The sequence below is a fragment of the Bubalus kerabau genome, chromosome 1 (genome assembly GCF_029407905.1).
Source record: "Bubalus kerabau isolate K-KA32 ecotype Philippines breed swamp buffalo chromosome 1, PCC_UOA_SB_1v2, whole genome shotgun sequence".
NCBI classification, from domain to species: Eukaryota; Metazoa; Chordata; class Mammalia; order Artiodactyla; family Bovidae; genus Bubalus; species Bubalus kerabau.
Window position 1 is genome coordinate 177,499,909 of NC_073624.1, and position 16,341 is coordinate 177,516,249.

Below are 16,341 nucleotides of genomic sequence, written 5' to 3' on the forward strand. Positions count from 1 at the left end.
ACGCCCATCCTTTCATTCTTTCTGGAGTTATTTCTCCACTGATCTCCAGTAGCATATTGGGCACCTACTGACCTGGGGAGTTCCTCTTTCAGTATCCTATCATTTTGCCTTTTCATACTGTTCATGGGGTTCTCAAGGCAAGAATACTGAAGTGGTTTGCCATTCCCTTCTCCAGTGGACCACATTCTCAGGCCTCCCTATCCATCACCAACTCCTGGAGTTTACTCAAACTCACGTCCATGGAGTCGGTGATGCCATCCAGCCATCTCATCCACTGTCGTCCCCTTCTCCTCCTGCCCCCAATCCTTCCCAGCATCAGAGTCTTTTCCAATGAGTCAACTTTTCGCATGAGGTGGCCAAAGTATTGGAGTTTCAGCTTCACCATCAGTCCTTCCAATGAACACCCATGACTGATCTCCTTTAGGATGGATTGGTTGGATCTCCTTGCAGTCCAAGGGACTCTCAAGAGTCTTCTCCAACACCACAGTTCAAAAGCATCAATTCTTCGGTGCTCAGTTTTCTTCACATAGTTACCCATGCTACATAGTTAATCCTTGTTATCTATTTTATGTATAGTAGTGTGTATCTGTTAATTACATACTCTTAGTTTATCCCTCCCCCCTTTTCCCTTTGGTAACCATATGTTTGTTCTGTGAGTTTGTATTGTAAATAAATCCATTTGTATTCTTTTTTAAATTCCACATGTAAGTGATATCATAAATATCTGTCTTTCTCTGCCTGACAATTCACTCAGTATTACAATCTGTAATACTGATAACATGTAATAGCATCCATGTTGCTCAAATAGCAATATTTCATTTTTTTATGAAAAAGGTTTTTTTTTTGCATGTATCTGTAGATCTTAAACCTTGCAGCTTTATTTCTCAATCCTTTTTCATTATTACCCCCAAGCAACTGTGTTAGACAATTTCCTAACTGTCCCTCCATGAAATTTAATATCACAAATATTCTCACCCTATCTATCTATCCATCTATATTCATATATATGTTGTATATACATCTGTTTATTTTTTCTTCTTCCCCAAATCAATTTTTGCCCTTGTGGAGGTAAAATATTGCTTCCATTGAGGACATGTACCTTTTAGTATTTTATTGTGTGAATATACCACAACAACTCATATATCCAGTCTGTTATTGATGGACATTTTTTGCCAATCCAATACATGCACTTTTCTGTTGGGATAACCTTATAAATGGGAGTGCTGGATTATAGGTAATGCTTATGTATAGTATTAGTAGCTATTACCAAACCATTTCCAAAGAGTTGTACCACTTTTATCCTCCCACCAGCAGTGCGTGAGCACTCCAAATCCATGACAACATGTTATCAAACTCAGGTCCAGCTCCTTGCCACTCAAAAGCCAATACTCAATATTTGTTTTTCTCTTTCTGACTTACTTCACTCTGTGGAATCTGAAAAAATTGGTATAGGCGATCTTATTTACAAAGCAGAAATAGAAATACAAATGTAGAGAACAAACCTGTGGATACCAAGGTGGAAAGGGGCAGAAGGGATGAGTTGGGAGATTAGGATTGACATGTATACACTGTTGCTACTGTGTATAAAGTAGATGACTAATGAGAACCTACTGTATCACACAAGGAATCTAGTGGATGCTCTGTGGTGATTCAAATGGGAAGGAAAGCCAAAAAAGAGAAGATATATGTATATGTATAGCTGATCCACTTTGTTGTACAGTAGAAAGTAACACAACAATGTAAAGCAACTATACTTCAATCACCAGTCCAAGCTCGATGCATGATACTGGTTGCTTGGGGCTGGTGCACTGGGATGACCCAGAGGGATGGTATGGGGAGGGAGGAGGGAGGGGGCATTTGGGATGGGGAACACGTGTATACCTGTGGCAAATTCATGTTGATGTATGGCAAAACCAATACAATATTGTAAAGTAATTAACCTCCAATTAAAATAAATAAATTTATATTAAAAAATAAATTAAAAAAAAAGAAAGGAACAAAATTATATTTGGAGATGATACAACTTTGTAAAGGAAATCACCCCTGAATATTAATTAGAAGGACTGATGCTAAAACTCCAATACTTTGGACACCTGATGTGAAGAGGCGACTCATTGGAAAAGACTCTGATGTTGGGAAAGATTGAGGGCAGAAGGAGAGGGGGTGACAGAAGATAAGATGGTTAGATGGCATCACCAACTCAATGGACATGAGTTTGAGCAAACTGGGAGATAGTGAAGACAGGGAAACCTGGTGTGCTGCAGTCCATGGGGTCACAAAGAGTCAGACACAAATTAGTGACTGAACAACATGACTATATATACTGTGTATGTAGGTAATCTGTGTTTTAGTGAAACAACAAGAGTTTCTTATAGAGTTTAATATGGTTGTTTGATATATGGTTGATATAAAAATTAATTGCATTTTCAAGTACTAGAAACTAATAGAAAATAAAAATGTTTAAAAGAGAAAGAAAAAATAGCCAATACTTGAGGACAAGTGTTGTTAGGAAAGGAAAGTTTGCTTTATTTTGGAGGCTGTCAACCAGGGGAGAAGGTGGACTCATGTCCAAGAACCAACTCAGAATTACCGCTAGGGGGCTAGAGCTTCTAAAGGGGAGTTGCAGGGGTGTATTGGCAGAGGGAGGGGGCAGAGCAGCAAGTCAGCTCTGAAAGTCATCTTGAAATCAGGAGTGTGGTGGTCTGACCAGCATCATCTTGATTGTTTTAAGTACAGTTAACCTTCAGTTGCAGGGTTTGTTCCTGTTTCTCAGGCCAGTTCTTAGAATTGTGTACATGGGGCAGCTTATGTCATGGCTACAATTTGGTCATCATGGAGTCATCTTCCTTCACCTGCTGGGGACTTCAGTATCTGCAAAACAGCTCATAGAACATGGCTGAGAATATTAGCTTCAGGGGGCTTCCCTTGTGGTCCAGTGATTATGACTCTGAGGTTCCACTGCAGGGCCACAGGTTCAATCCCTGGTCAGGGAACTAAGAACTAAGATCCCACATGCCTTGTGGCACAAAGAGGTAAATAAAATAAACAAAATAAGTTAAAAAAGAGAATATTATCTATAGCCCTTGAGGAGTAACTAAAGTCCTTGAATTTGTTTAAGGACTAAACTATTGTTATTTTGTCCTATGTAATGGCTTCGAGTTTAAAGTACAACTAAGTTTAAGGCTAAGGGGGCGGGGTGGTGCTTAAAAACACTTGGTATTTTCCTTTTTTTTTCTTTTTAGCCATTTCAGTGCCTGTGCAACACCACTGGTTTTATAAGCTGCACAGTATTCTATAGAATGGGTGTACAATAATTTTTTAGTCATTATCCTGCTGATGGACATGTCATGTGTTTCCAGTTTTTCACCATGACAAGTAACGCTGCCAGAAGCAGCCTTGCACCTACCTCTTTAGGCACAAGATTGAGCCTTTTCCAGAGTCTCCAACCACATGTCTCCAGTGTGGAAAAGGGCATTTCCTGAGGTAAACTTTCTTCAGAAAAGCAGGTGGGTCCAGATAGACTAGTCCCTGGCATGGAGACCATGTTTGAACATTTCACTCAAAGTCAAAGGAGGTCAAAGGAGGAAGAGCTGGGTGGATGAAGGCTCTGGCGTATTCGGTTGTCTCCTGAAAGGGAGAGCAGCAGAGATGGTTCCTCATCAATTTCTCCTCAGTCCATCAATGACAAAACATCAGAAGGTCCTGGCTTCTCCAATGAGACACATATTTATACAATATCAGTGTGTGAGAGAAAAATGTGTCACTGCAGGCTACAGGCTGGAGTAACTGTTAATTAATCTAGTTGCTATTGTTCAGTCACTCAGTAGTGTCCAACTCTTTGTGACCCCATGGACTGCAGCATGGCTTCCTAGTGGCTTCCCAGTCATTCACTATCTTCTGGAGTTTACTCAAACTCATATCCACTGAGTCAGTGATACCATCCAACCATCTCGTCCTCTGTTGTCCCCTTCTCCTTCCACCCTCAATGTTTCCCAGCATCAGGGTCTTCTCCAATGAATCAGCTCTTCACATCAGATGGCCAAAGTTATTGGAGCTTCAGCTTCAGTATCAGTCCTTCCAATGAATATTTGGGGTTGATTTACTTTGGATTGACTGGTTTGATCTTGCAGTCCAGGGGACTCTCAAGAGTCTTCTCCAGCACCACAATTTGAAAGCATCAATTCTTTGGTACTTAGCCTTCCTTATGGTCTAACTTTCACATCTGTACAGGACTACTGGCAAAACTATAGCTTTGACTATACAGACCTTTGTTGGCAAAGTGATGTCTCTGCTTTTTAATATGCTGTCTAGGTTTGATATAGCTTTTCTTCCAAGAAGTAAGTGTCTTTTAATTTCATGGCTGCAGTCACTGTCTGCAGTACTGATTAATTATATTAATCAGAGTTATCTGACAATTACCAAAAGAAAGACAACCCAGTGTAAAGACTCCTTGGACGGATGGATGCATAAGATTATACAGAGTTGCAGGTTGGCTTCCTAGAGAAGCTAGCATTTCACAGGAGGCCTGAGGAATGAGAAGGTGCTTTCCAGGTGGGCATTTAGAGGAGGCAGTTATTGCAGAGAGATCTCAGTATGGGCAATAGCAGAGGTGAAGGAGAGATCTCAGCAGCTTCAGGGTACCATGCCTACTTCCGTGGGACTAGAGGATAAAATATAAGTGGGTGGCGTTAGTGGCAGAAACCTGCCTGTCAATGCAGGAGATGTAAGATACTCAGGTTTGATCCTTGGATCAGGAAGATCCGCTGGAGGAGGGTATGACAACCCACTCCATATTCTTGTCTGTAGAATCCCATGGACAGAGGAGCCTGCTGGGCTACAGTCCATAAGGTTGTAAAGAATTGGACGTGACTGAAGTGAAAATGGCAGCTCACTCCAGTATTCTTGCCTGGAAAATCCCATGGATGGAGGAGCCTGGTAGGCTACAGTCCATGAGGTTGCAAAGAGTCAGACATGACTGAGTGACTTCAGTGACAGTGAAATGACTTAACATGCACATGCATGCTGGCGGTGAGTTCAGGTGGTGAGAGGTGAGTCTAGGTGAGAGTACAGGTATTAAGAACTGCATCTAGGAGGGGATTCCCTGGTGGCTCAGAGGTTAAAGCATCTACCTGCAATGCGGGAGACCTGGGTTTGATCCCTGGGTCGGGAAGATCCCCTGGAGAAGGAAATGGCAACCCACTCCAGTATTCTTGCCTGGAGAATGCCATGGATGGAGAATCCCATGGACAGAGAAGCCTGGTGGACTACAGTCCACAGGGTTGCAAAGAGTCAGACATGACTGAGGGACTTAACTTTCTAGGAGGGGATGAGATCATAAAAGGACTTGAAACTTCTTAAGGAATCTGGATTTGGTTGGGTCATAGGGAAAAAATTCATTCTGGTTTGTTTGATTTTTTTTTAAATTTAATTTTTAACTTTAAATTGGAGTATAGCTGATTAACAATGTTGTCATAGTTTTAGGTGCATGGCAGAGTGACTCAGCCAACCTATATATGAGTATCCATTCTCCCTCAAACCCCCCTCCCATCCAGGCTGCCACGTAACATTGAGCAGAGTTCCCTGTGCTCTACAGTAGGTCCTTGTTGGTTATCCATTTAAAATATAGCAGTATGTACCTGTCCATCCCAAACTCCCTAACTACCCTTCCCTCCCACCCTTCTCCCTGGTAACCATAAAGTCATTCTCTAAGTCTGTGAGTATGTTTCTGTTTTGCAAATAAAGTTCATTTGTATCATTTCTTTTCAGATTCCATATAAGGAATATTATATTTCTCTTTCTTATCTGACTTACTTAATTCAGTATGACAGTCTCTAGGTCCATCCACGTCTCAACCAGTGACCCGATTTTGCTCCTTTTTATGGCTGAGTAATATTCTGGTGTATATATATACCACATCTTCTTTATCCATTCCTCTGTCGATGGACATTTAGGTTGCTGCCATGTCCTGGCTACTGTAAATAGTGCTGCAGTGAACATTGAAATGCATTTTGGACCATGTTTTTTTTCTGGATACGTGCCCAGGAGTGGGTTTGCCAGATCATATGCTAGCTGTAGTTTTAGTTTTTTAAGGAATCTCCACACTGTTCTCCATCGTGGCTGTACCAATTTACATTCCCACCATCAGTGTAAGAAGGTTTCCTTCTCTTCACACTCTCTCTAGCATTTATAGTTCATGGATTTTTAAATGACAGCCATTTTGACTGGTGTGACGTGGTATCTCCTTATAGTTTTGATTTGCATCTCTCTAATAATTTGCGCTGTTGAACACCTTTCCATGTGCCTCTTGGCCCATTTGAATGAAGACTGATGGATTTCTGGGGTGCAGGGATTTAAGTGCTAAAAACCTGGAAAAGTCCCGGGCAAAGTAAAATGAATTAGTCCCCTATTCAATAGGTAATGGGAAGTCACCGAGGGATTCTAAGCTGGGGGATGATTTAATTACTCTTGGTTGTTAAAAGATCAGTTGGATGTCAGGGGAAGTGAAGCTTCTTCAGGAAGCCATCTCTGAACCCTCCCTGAACCAGATCAGATCCCAGTTTCCAGGGCTCCCTGCACTTATACTGGGCAGTGACACTGCTCTGATTATGCTGACTTGACATCTATTTTCCCCAAAGGACTGCTGGCTGGTGAGAAGGTGAGGCACACTTGTTTACTCAGCGCCTGGCCAGCCTCATGGAAAGCCTTCAGTAAAGCTCTGCGAACTGGGAGCCTGGTCTTGTCAGCATTGATACTAGTGCTCCCTAACCCTATAGGTATAAACTGGGAATAATGCCACCTCCCTCATCAAGACCATAGTATGAAAAGTCTAGCACAGGACTTGGGGGTGGAATCGGGGCTTAAGAAATCTTAGTGCAGTAAGAACTGTAATCATAAGGCAGAGAAGGATGAGTCAGCATGGATTAGAGCAACTGTTAATTAATCAATTAACAAAGTTGATGAATTATATTTATTATTGCATACATGCTCAGTTGTGTCTGACTCTTTGTGACCCTATGGACTGTAGTTCGCCAGACTCCTCTGTCCATGAGATTTTTCAGGCAAGAATACTGGAGTGGGTTGCCATTTCCTTCTCCAGGAAATCTTCCCGATCCGGGGATTGAACTCACATCTCTTGTATCTCCTGCACTGACACATGGATTCTTTACCACTGAGCCATCAAGGAAGCCCCCCTCTTTTTTTTTATTGGTGTATAATTGCTTCACAATGTTGTATTAGTTTCTGTTGTATGACAAAATGAATCAGCTATAAGTATACATATACAACCTCTCTCTTGAGCCTCCCTCCTCCCCGCTCCATCCCAACTCTCTAGGTCATCATAGAACACTGAGATGAGCTCCCTGTGCTATACAGCAGCTTCCCACTAGCTATCCACTTTACACATGGTAGTGTATATATGTACTCTCTCAGTTCATGCGAGCCTCCCAACCCCCTTGTGTTCACATGTCTTTTCTCTATGTCTACCTCTCAATTTCTGCCCTGGAAAAAAAAGTATTTATTAAAAAAAATAGGGTCCCAGATGATTCAAATGCATTGTAAGGTTGAACACCATTGGCTTTGTGGGAAGGGACAGATAGTAAGTGAACAAACAAATGAACAATGTAATTCGATGGTGACATGCATTTAAAATGGAAATAGGCCAGATAGGTGACAGGAAATGACTGAAGTGGTGAGAGTATGGGTGGGTCTTGGAGGAGATGGCACTTAATAAGTCCTGGGAAGTGTGGATGTTTAATTCTTATAGTCCTCCCTCCTTTCCTAACATTAGTGGTTCTCGAACTTGCTATACTTTGGAGTCACTGAGGGAGTTTTAAAAAGTACTCAAACCAGGGCTCTGCAAAGATCCAGAGGGGTTGGGTGGGGAGGGAGCTGGGAGGGAGGTTCAAAGAGGGAGGGGACATATGTATACCTATGGCTGATTCATGTTGATGTTTGGCAGAATCCAACACAGTTCTGTAAAGCAATTGTCTTTCAGTTAAAAAATAAATAAATTCAAAAATAAAAAAAGAAATAAATACAAAAAGGAAAAAAATTAAAGCAAAAAAAAAAAAAATTAAAGCATGGCTCCCAACCCCAGAGTCCTGGTTCAGTTGTGGCCCAACTGATTTAATGGGACTTAAGCCATAAATAGGGCTTCCCTGGTGGCTCAGATGGTAAAGAATCTGCCTGCAATGCAGGAGACCCGGGTTTGATCCCTGTGTTGGGAAGATCCTCTGGAGAAGGGAATGGCTACCCAACCCAGTATTCTTGCCTGGAGAATTCCCTGGACAGAGGAGCCTGGCAGGTTATAGTCCATGGGGTTGCAAAGAGTTGGATATAACTGAGCAAAGAACATCTTCATCATCAAACCGTAAATACCAAAATTTCCCATTGTAATCGTTCTAAAGAATACAACTTAGTAATATTGACTGTATTCTCAATGTTGTGTCACAATCTCTCCTATCTATTCCAGAAAATTTTCATCATCCCAAATGGAAACCCGATACTGGTTAGGTAGTATATTTTCCCCTTCTCCCAGAACTTGCAACTAGAACTCTGGATTAATTCTGCCTCTAAACATTTGTCTATTCTTGGGACTTCCATGGTGGCACAGGGGTTAAAAATCCACTTTGCAATAGAAGGGATGTGGGTTCAATCCCTGGTCAGGAAGCTAAGATCTCATGTGCCAAGGAGCTGCTAAGCCTGTGAGCTGCAACCACTGAAGCCTGAGAGCTCTGGAGACCGAGTGCCACAATGAAAGATGCCACATGATGCAGCAAAGATCCTGTGTGTGGTGATGAAGACCTGATGCAGTCAAGTAAGCAATTTATAAATATTAAAAAATAAAGTTAGTTAAAAAAATTGCCCATTCTTACTCAGAAATAGCCAAAGGGTGGAAGCAACACAAATGTCTATCAATAGATGAGTGCGTAAACAAAATGTGGCATATCCATACCACAGATATTATTCAGACACAAAGAATAAAGTTCTGACATATACAACAGACTTAGCGACTGAACAGCAACAATAGACAACAATGTAGATGGATCTTAAAAACATCAAGTTCAAGTAAAAGGGGTCAGACACAAAATGTCACAAACTGTATGTTGCCACAGGAATTTTAAAAGTCCCAGGTGACTCTGACATGTATCAGAGCTTAAAAACCACCGCCTTTTTCCATGTTGTGTTGTTGAGTAGCTAAGTCTTGTCTGATTCTTTGTGACTCCATGGCCTGCAGCATGCCAGGCCTCCCTGTCCTTCACTGTCTCCCGGAGTTTGCTCAAACTCATGTCCATTGACTTGTGATGCCATCCAACCATCTCATCCTCTGCCACCCTCTTCTCCTCCTGCCTTTAATCTTTCCCAGCATCAGGGTCTTTTCCAATGAGTTGGCTCTTCATATCATGTGGCCAAAATATTGGAATTTCAGCTTCAGCATCAGTCCTTTCAATAACTATTTAGAGTTGATTTCCTTTAGGATTGACTGATTTGATCCCTTTAAGGACTCTCGGGATCTTCTCTAAGACTATAATTTGAAAGCATTAATTCTTTGGTGCTCAGCCTTCTGTATGGTCCAACTCTCACATCCATAAATGACTACTGGTAAAACCACAGTCAGTACAAGATTGGTGTTTAGATGTGGGTTGACATTATTCACAGTGACGGCAATGGCTTCTCAGGCCTGAAATGGACTTCTCAGGCAGATGTTGTGTGAGGACACCCAAGTCCCCAGGCTGCCCAGTCTCTCAGACTGTTTTGCAAAAAAGTGAGGGGAGATGGTTCATTGCACTTTCATATGCTCCTTTGACACTATGTTTCTGTGAGTACACAGGCATGGTGGCTATGCTCTGCCTTCACACATGGCCAGAGAATGGCCATGTACCCAGAGAGCTCGTACTCACCCCTTGGGCACATCTATGAATTTGCCTTTGCAGCAACAGAGCCCCTTGTCTGCCCATGCCTCTCTTCCCATCTGTGACATCAGTCCATGGTTCCCTTCGGGCTTCAGGTCCTCAGCTCTGGGGTCCCCTCTGCCTGTGTCGAGAGCTGCGGCCGTAAGAAGTCTTCATGATGAAAGGAGGTGGTGTTGCTCAAAGACTTGGCCACTCTCATCATCTCAGTCTCCCTTGGGGGTAAACAAACCATGAGTGCCTGACAAGACTAGACGAGACAATATCTTGTCAGACAGGATTCTGTCGATACAGTCGTGAAATACACCCATGTGCCTCAGGCACTGGTATCAGAGTTGTGCAAGTTTTGCAATACAGTGGGGAGCAGAGTTCTGCAGCTGTCTGTTCTCAGGCACATTTGAACAATGGGAACTCAAATGCTGACAACTGTGACATAGCTCGGAGAAAACTGAGGTTCAGAAAACTCAGTGGGAGAAGGAGAGGGTGGGATGATTTGACAGAATAGCATTAAAACATATACATTAGCATATGTAAAACAGATAACCAGTGCAAGTTTCATGTGTGATGCAGGGCACCCAAAGCCGCTGCTCTGTGACAACCTGGAGAGATGGGGTGGATGGAGGGGACACCTGTATTCCTATGGCCGATTCATATTGGTGTATGGCAAAAACCATCATAATATTGTAAATAATTATCCTCCAATTAAAATAAATTATAAAGAGAAAAAATATACCCTCTGAAATTCCTCTGCATAATAAATAATGATAAATTACTATAATAATCCCCCCCTCCAAAAAAAAGAAAAGTAAGTTGGCTCAACAGCGGTGCAGCTGAACTCGGAGGACAGCTGTTTTGGAGTCCTGAGTCCTCTTATTTTTTCACTAGAAAACCAGCAAATTTTATTAAAATTATTAACTAGCAAAAATAACACAATTAACATATCTATTTGGTATTGTAGGCAAATCTTATGCATAAACTGTTGTAAACACATAAAATTTATTATGTTGGTATATAAACAAGGTGGACTTCCCACATGGCTCAGCGGTAAAGAATCCAGCTCCCAATGCAGGAGATGTGGGTTCAATCCCTGGATGGGGAAGATCCCTGGAGAAGGAAATGGCAACTCACTCCAGGATTCTTGCCTGGGAAATCCTATGGACAGAGGAACCTGGCGGGCTATAGTCTGTCCATGAGGTCACAAAAGAGTCGGACATAATTGAGCGACTAAACAACAACAACATATAAACAAGGTATCAGGATGAGTCCTCTTATTTTTCTTCCTTCATAGTCCAAGCATCAGAACAATGAAAAAGAAACCAAAGAGGAAAGATCCAGCTTAAGGAGCTCAGCAGAATAAATGGGTTAACCCAAGCTTCTCAGACTTTTTTCAGTTCCCTGGTGACTCAGATGGTAAAGAATCTGCCTGCAATGTGGGAGACCCAGGTTCAATCCCTAGGTCAGGAAGATTCCCTGGAGAAGGAACTGGCAACCCATTCTAGTATTCTTGCCTGGGGAATCTCATAGACAAAGGAGCCTGGCAGGCTACAGTCCATGGGGTTGCAAAGAGTTGGACATGACTGAATGACTAACACACACACAAGCTTCTCAGGGTGACCTAAAGCAGGTCTGACAACCAATGAAGTTCTCTCTCTGAACTTGAGTGAATGCCTCCATTCAGCATGGCCACATTCTCTGACCTGGCCCACTCCTTGGACATCTACATATCTCAATTTTCCCCATTCCTACCAGTCTGCTGTAGATGTGGGTGTATGTGTATGTGAGTGTGTGCATGTGTGTGTAAAGGGACGTGGATGGAAGAGATGCATATACGTAGGAAATCTTCTAGCAAGCAGAAGATTGCTAGCAAACTCTCTAGCAAGCAGATAATTTAGCAGGAAGATATATAGCATAATGGTAAAAGATGTAGGCTTTGGAATCAAACTGCCTGGGTTGGATACTTGACCCCTGTGACTTGAATTATGTAACCTCTTGGTGGTTCTGTGCCCTTGTCTGTGAATAAGAGACGAAAATGCTCACCTTTACTTGTGTGTTGTGAGGGATTGATATATCCAAGGCACTTAGAAAAGTGTCCACTATTTATTTGTTTAAAATTTTAATTCATGTTTTATTGGAGTATAATTGCTTTACAATGTTGTGTTAGTTTCTGCTGTGCAATGAAGCGAATCAGCTGTATGTATACGTATATCTCCCTCTCTCTGAAGTCTCTCTCGCACCTCCATCCCACCCCTCTATGTTGCCACAGAGCACCGGGCTCGGCTCCCTGTGGTATACAGCATCTTCTGACTAGCTGTTTTACAACAGCAATGTATGGGTGCCAGTGCTACTCTCATAGTTTGTCCCACCCGCCCCCTTCCTTCACCATGTCTACATGGCCATTCTATACATCTACAGCTCTATTCCTGCCCTGCAAATAGGTTCATCAGTACCATTTTTCTAGATTCCATATTTATGTGTTAATGTATGATATGGTGTCCATTATTTGGGTTTCCCTGATTGCTCAGATGGTAAAGAATCCATCTGCCAATGCATTAGACCTGGGTTCGATCCCTTGGTCCATTATTCAGAAAGCACTCTGTTTTACTTCATCAATAATTTTGAGTTCATCTGTTTCTCTCCAACATCACTTCCCAGTTGAGATGACCAACATCCGTGACCTGGATGGCAGCTGAAGACTTACTGATCTTCACTAGCCAGTTGCATGACTCGGAAAAGCCCCTGCCACAACCCCAGTACGCCTGCCTCTTCATTCTGCACAAGGATATTAGCTCTGGTCAGTTGGTTTGTTTTAGAAGCCAAGTGGTGTGTGTACTCATGTCTTTTTCATGATAAGGGTGGAGGAGAAAAGAAGGGAAAGAGGTGGCCATAAACCGATACTATCAATAACCTCAGCTGACTCTTCTGGGAAGGGACCAGGTTCACACGACTGTGAGACGCAATGGCTTAATAGCAATAAATGATGTCTATTGTGCTATTAATGAGGCATGAGATGAAGATAAAAAGAATAATTATCATGTGTTAGCGCCATGAACAAGCAGAAATGGCAATTGTGGTTACTCTTGCAATGAAGAGTCATAAACAGGTTTTTGTGTTCAGAAATGGGTGAGGAAAGAGACAGGAACTAATGAGTGAGAGAGAATTCCAGCAGGAATGTGAAAGGGTGCCTGGGTGGAAAATTGCTGCTGGAGAAGGGATTATAATGGAACTGTGAGGATGGTTTAAATAGGATGTTTAGTGGTGTTACACAAAGAATGTTTTTTTCCATACTAGGGGGACCCTTTTTAGATAGGACTTTCTCCCTCTCTGCCTCCTTCCATTCCTTCCTTTCTTTTTTCTTCTCTTCTTCTTTTCTCCTTGCCTCCTTCCCTCCCTCTATTCTTCCTTTCTTTTCTCTTTCTGCTACATTTATTAACTGCCTACTATATTCCAGGTATAGTAAATATAATGGAGAAAAATTAGATATAATCCATGCTGTCATGGACCCTACATTTATTGGGTGGAGACAGTCATTAGCAAAACAATCACACTAATGAATACATAATCAGAAGCTGAAATAAGTATGCTGGAGGAGAGAAGCATGGGTATCTGAGACCAACCGATAACTAGGAAGACTTCCTTGAGGAAGAGACATGCTTACGTGGGGATCTTCCAAGCAGAGATGTAGGATGGGGGTGATTATGAGGAAGGGTGGCTTAGGTACAGAATCAATGGAGACAAGAGGCCCTGGGACTGGAAGGGTGATGGGACAGTAGTCCAAGATGTGAATGAAGAGAGTCAAAAGTCAGTCCTGCAGATTTCTGCCCCAAAGTGACTCTTTCCTCCAAGTGGAATGGCATAGGATCTGCCCATCTCAGCCTCCAGCTGCTGCAGGTCATAGTGTCAGAACTCAGAAAGATAAGTATCTCCAAGACCACCCAAGTCAAACCCAGTGAAGACTTTCCTCAATTTACAATGTTGTGTTAGTTTCAAGTGTGCAGCAAAGTAATATATCAGCTTTGCTATATATATTCCTTTTCAGATTCTATTCCCTTATGTGTGTGCGAAGTCACTTCAGTCATGTCAGACTCTTTGAGACCCTATGGACTGTAGCCTGCCAGGCTCCTCTGTCCATGGAATTCTCCAGGCAAGAATACTGGAGTGGGTTGCCATTTCCTACTCCACTATTCCCTTATAGGTTATGACAAAATATTGAGTATACTTCCCTGTGCTACACAGTAGGTCCTTGTTGGTTATCTATTTTAAATACATAGAGTGGTGTGTATATGTCAATCCCAATTTCCCAATCTATACTCCCCCTTATCCACTGGTAACCTTAAGTTTGTCTTCTACACATGTAACCCTACTTCTGTTTTATAAATAAGTTCATTTGCACCCCCCGTTTTAAAAAAGAATCCCATAAGCAATGTCATATGATATTTGTCTTATTCTGTCTGGCTTACTTCACTTAGTGTGATAATCTCTGGTTCCAGCCATGTTGCTGCAAATGACATTATTTAACTCTGTTTTTTTGACTGAGTAATAGTCCATTGTATAAAAAGGCCACATCTTTATCCATTCATCTGTTGGACATTTAGATTGCTTCCATAAGCAATCTAAATGCTGTGATGAACATTGGGGTGCATGTATCTTTTTGAATTATGGTTTCCTCTGGATATATGCCCTGTAGCGGTATTGCTGGGTCATATGGTAGGTTTATTCCTAGTTTTTAAAGGAATCTCCATACTGTTCTCCATAGTGGCTGTACCAGTTAACATGTCCACCAATACTGTAGGAGGGTTTCTTTTTTCTCCACACCTTCTCCAACATTTATTATTTGTAGACTTTTTGATCATGGCCTTTCTGACTGGTGTGAGGTGATATCCCATTATAGTTTTGATCTAATCTCTAATAATTAGAGATTTTGAGCATCCTCTTATGTGTCTTTTGTAGGCCAGGCCCTCTAGTGTTCTGCAGGGATTCAAGGCACCTGTTGACAATAGCTGACCCCTCAAGTGTACTGGCGGTTTGCAGAATTGTTTACCAATGCTAATGAGATTCTTGACGTAAGAAATCAACTTTATAACAGAGATCAGTCTGAGGAGACAATGAAGAATGTGCAGAAGAAAGGAGGGGGGCTCTCAAATGAATTATAAGAGAGGAAGTATCTGGACCACATCACGACAGGAATCTGATCTGCAACACTGGGTCTCTGGCCGCCTACTTAGTCTCATCTGCCACCATCCTAAAACTGTTTTTTCAGCTTTCCAAGTGCACCATATGCATTCTCTCTTTTCTCAGAACCTTTCCCCAGGCTGTTCCCCTTTCCTGGAACGTTTGTCCTCACTCTTTCTCTTACCTAGGTTACCACAACATATTGAATATGCTTCCCTACGCTATGCAGTAGGTTCTTACCTAACTGATTTATGATCAAATGTCAGTGACAGAGCTTCCCTGGTGGCTCAGATGATAAAGAAGTCAGCTTCTTTAAGGCAACCTTTTATGACTTGCTTTGTCTCCACTGAGTAAGTTTTCTCCATCCATCCATTTACACCTTACTCTCATTCTTTATAAAACTTCTAATTACACAGGTCAAAATCCGTGTTATCTGTTTAGGAGTACTCACTGTGTGCCAGATACTCTCTTAAGCACTTAATTTAAAAATTAAAAAAAAATTTTTTTGGTTGGTATTATGTCTTTACTTTTTATTGGAGTATAATTGTTTTATGATATATTAATTTCTGCTGTGTAATAAAGTGAATCAGCTATATGTATATATATCCCCTCTGTCTTGAACCTCCTCTCACTCTCTTAAGCACTTTATTTTATTTAGGTTTATTTACTTTTAACTGGAGGATAACTACTTTATATTGTGTTGGTGTCTGCCATATATCAATATTAATTAGCCTTTGTTGTCGTTCAGTTGCCCAGTTGTGTCCAACTCTGTGTGACTCCATGAACTTCGGCACGCCTGACTTTTCTGTCCTTCACTATCTCCCTGAGTTTGCTCATACTCATTTCTGTCGAGTTGGTGATGACAACCAAGGGTCTCATCTTCTGCCTGCCCTTCTCCTCTTGCCTTCAATCCTTTCCAGCATCAGGGTCTTTCCCAATGAATCAGCTCTTTGCAGCAGGTGGCCAAAGCAATGAATCAGCCATAGGTATATACATATGTCTCTTCCCTCGTGAACCTCCCTCTTATCCCCTTAAACATTTTAAGTGGATTATCCCATTTAATTCTCATAGCCCTGTGAGGTAAAAACTGTTATTAAGAACATTTTAAAAATGGAAATATAGTTGACATACATATATTATTTTCAGGTGTACAACATAATAGTTCAACATTTATATCCATTGCAAAATGATCACTACACTAAGTCTAGTTACCATCTGATTATGGCCATTTTACATTTTGGGGAAGCTGAGGTACAGAGAGATT

General features: G+C 41.7%; 1 long non-coding RNA gene across 1 annotated transcript; it reads right to left on the reverse strand.

The window, feature by feature from the left end:
* Window positions 1-2,577: 2,577 nt before the first annotated feature.
* On the reverse strand, window positions 2,578-10,110 carry LOC129641960 (uncharacterized). The gene is made up of 3 exons (XR_008709508.1): window positions 9,900-10,110; window positions 3,407-3,627; window positions 2,578-2,871 (listed from the first exon to the last, which is right to left on the reverse strand). It is a non-coding gene; the product is annotated as an uncharacterized LOC129641960 (long non-coding RNA).
* Between the last annotated feature and the right edge of the window lie 6,231 nt (window positions 10,111-16,341).